The sequence below is a fragment of the Cottoperca gobio genome, unplaced genomic scaffold (assembly GCF_900634415.1).
Source record: "Cottoperca gobio unplaced genomic scaffold, fCotGob3.1 fCotGob3_379arrow_ctg1, whole genome shotgun sequence".
NCBI classification, from domain to species: Eukaryota; Metazoa; Chordata; class Actinopteri; order Perciformes; family Bovichtidae; genus Cottoperca; species Cottoperca gobio.
The window spans coordinates 63,723-67,202 of NW_021166972.1; the positions used below are offsets into that span (position 1 = coordinate 63,723).

General features: G+C 44.2%; 1 pseudogene; it reads left to right on the forward strand.

Moving 5' to 3' along the window:
* Positions 1–1,847: 1,847 nt before the first annotated feature.
* LOC115005841 (bladder cancer-associated protein-like) lies at positions 1,848–2,115 on the forward strand (annotated as a pseudogene).
* Positions 2,116–3,480: the final 1,365 nt, after the last annotated feature.

Here is a 3,480-nt window from a genome sequence, read left to right on the forward strand (position 1 = left end):
CGTTACATACGATATACTCAAAATAATTGGCTAAAATCTAAAAATCAGTTTGTGAGCCGTCTCAATGCGTGTTTTTTCAATGCCAAGCCTGCCAACATTTAAAGTAGTAGATTTTTGAGTGGGGTTTGGTTTGCATCTCTGTCCATCGGAAACATGGGCTAGTGTTAGCTAACGTGCTTTCTCGTTCCCTGTCAACCAGCATTAAGATTGGTCACTTACCAAAGTACATAGTCAATACCCTGCAACGTTATTTAACTAACCTAAGGTTAGCTTTGATGTAACGTTATAACAGCTAGAGTTAACTAGCTACCCAGGTCACAACTTCCAGTGAATCTTCCCCATTTAACATGTGAAGCTACTCAATACTAGTTAGCTGAAGCACATGATTGTGCTGGAAAGCTATGCAAACGTGCGGTAACGTTAGTGAATGCTTGCAGCTGTAACTGACAGCTTCTCTGCTTGTTATCCAGCTGCAGCCAGTTTCCTTGTTGATCCAGATGCTTTGGAACGTCAATCTCAGTGCAGACTGACGTTAAAGTCAAGTGTTTTGATTAATTTGATTTAAGTCGATCCTATTATTGTGGTAATACACTTTCATACAATACACCATACTAATACCATGGGGTTGACTAATGCGTAGCTAGTTAACGTTAGGCTGAGAGGCTAAGCTACGAGGCCCTTACAAGAAGATCCTTTACATAAGTACTAATATCACACTGTGAACACACTGTTACAAGTCCTGCATTGACGATGTTACTTCAGCACATGTTTAAGTATAATCAGGAACATGCATTAAAGTACTCATCTTTTGAGAAGCTGGAAATATGAAATCTTTTTTCCATGAAAATGACGAAAACATCAAATTTAATTCTGTCTATCAACTCATTGATAATCTGTTAACATTTCAGCTGTAGGCCTTTGTGTTAATGTATAACAAATACTCTTGTGTGCCAACATCTTTATTTGTAAAGTAACTATAGGGGAGTCAACATTACAATATTTGACTCTGAGATGGTTGATAGGAAGTACAACGGGGCACTTGAGTAATGTGGCAGACGTTAACCCATGTACACAGTTTGTTACTTTAAATCATTAACAAGAATCAGAAATCCTTTATTTGTCCCACGACGGGGACATTATGTTGTTAAACAGCAAAGAGAGTAACACTGATTAGTCACGGCCTGGTGTGTGTTTGGATAATGGCATTCACTGTAGCTGCCGAACGACACGTGTAACACCCGAAGCCTTTAGTCGGTTAGTCACTTTATACCGACTAACTTCCATGTTAGGGGAACTCTATCCTCTAAGGTAATAGTCTATAATATTCCAGTTCTGACTGAGTGTATTTATAAACACATATGTTTCCTGTTTCCAACCTGCAGTCACGTGTAGCTCTTAAAGGAGTGGCTCATGATGGTGTTTATAGAGCATTTGTATGAAGGGGCAGGTGAGCTCTTGGAAATTGTGACTCACTATTCCTGGCACTTAATAGACCAAACACTCATCGATGAAATACAAGGCATTATAATTGATGAAAATAAATATTAGTTTAGACCTAGTTTGGGCCAGATTGTGCACATATTTAGGATTGAACTCCTCAGACTTGTTCTTACTGTCGTCTGCTGTCTCCAGGGATGAACCTGACGACATCTGGATTTTTTGACCTGTCCCTCCATCGTCCCAGCTCTGTCGGTAGGACGACTCTCCCACAGCTTCCCATCTGCTAAGGGCCGGTTTCCCCGCCACCCTGAGTCTGGCCACATCTCCTCCTTCAAAGACCTCAAACATCCCAGGATTGAACTGCCCCACAGGGACCCTCTGCAACGCTCCTCATAAAAAAGAGAACCATGTATTGCCTACAGTGGCTACTTCCTGTGCTGCTCATCCCAAGCCGCTGACCCAGCGCTGTGGTTCAACCACTCCATGTTCATGGGCTTCTACCTGCTCAGCTTTTTGCTAGAGAGGAAGCCCTGCACCATCTGTGCCTTGGGTCTTCCTGGCTGCCCTCTTCCTCATCTGCTACAGCTGTTGGGGGGGCAACTGCTTGCCTCTACCACTGCCAGGACACCACACTGCCGGAACGCTGCCCACGACCCAGCGATTGTCGGGACCTAGGAGGAAAAAAGGGTGGGGGGGAGGGGAGCGCGCGCAATATCGGAAAGGGGAATGGGGGGGGGCAAAGGGTGATGAGTCATTGCTGGGAGAATGATTTTTCCATGCTGTAAGACGAACAGGCTACACTTTGGGGTGGGAGAGCAGTGTAGAAGCCGTGTTGAAGGACTGCTGGAGGGGAATACCGCAAAAAAAGAGAGCGCTCGGCCAAAAGCGGTATTGAGGAGGCAAGAGCCATTTTGGAGGATTATGGGGGCTGTTGTGCCACGCTGTAAAGAAAGACAGACTTGAATTTGAGGGTGTAGGAGGAGAGGAGGGAGAAGCGATGTCGGAGGAGACACTATGTAAACTTTATGTAACAGGAGGGAAGTCGGAGCGTCCCAAACTTGTAATGCTATGTGATGGACGTGTGTGAACTTGAGAAGAATTTCACTTTCTGCATCTTTTCATTCCAGCATTTGAAGAAATTTAGACCCGTATATCCACCACACGTGACGTCAACCTAAAGTTGTACCGCTGTGTTTTCAGTATTCTGCTTCCTTTTTAACCTCTGGCTTGTTTACTTCCAACATTTCTCCAGAGAGATGTCCTTTTCTCCTCTCCTGCTGGGTCATCTCTTTTTAGAATGAAAATACACTCCACCTCAAACTGCCAAACTTCACGCAACCCTAACGTCGGGCGTCTCACAGGCAGACATGCTTGCTTTACAGTCACATACCTGTTTGTTGTCGACAGACTTTATGAGCCAGGTGGAGTTAAAGAACAGTTGGCATGTTTGTCCCGACGCTCTAGAGGAAAAACAGGGCAACACGCCTTTCGCAGTTCAACCTGTCGCCACTCTGGCTCTGCACACGTAACGCTCTCCTCCACAAGGAGAGCACACAGACACGGGACAATCCATATGTATGCTGTGAATATTTTCTCCTCTTGGCGCATCACCACAAACACCTCCGAAGGTGCGATAAAGCTGACAAACTGTCCCCTCTCCTTGTCTTCCTCGTCTCCTCGTCCTCCTCACTTCACGATCTGAACCTTTGTTTTCTTGTTTTTTTCTAGTGCATGGATTGCCGTTAAATTCTTTCAAGCATTATGTTGACACACATTTTAATGAATTAAAAACAAAATGCTGAAACTTTCCAAAGGGTAGAATAATCTGGACGTGTGTGTAGGATGTATGAAAGAAGATTTGCGATATGTGTTTTTCTTTTGTGGTCGTGACATGCTGATGAGCGTAAAGAAGTGGCGATACACAAGGTGACGACAGATGTTCTGTAATCTGTATCGATAATGTAAAATCAGAGGATTCTCAACTCACAAGTTATAATAGGTCATCAAAGGGCCGCGCTCTTCTATGTCATAAACTTTTCC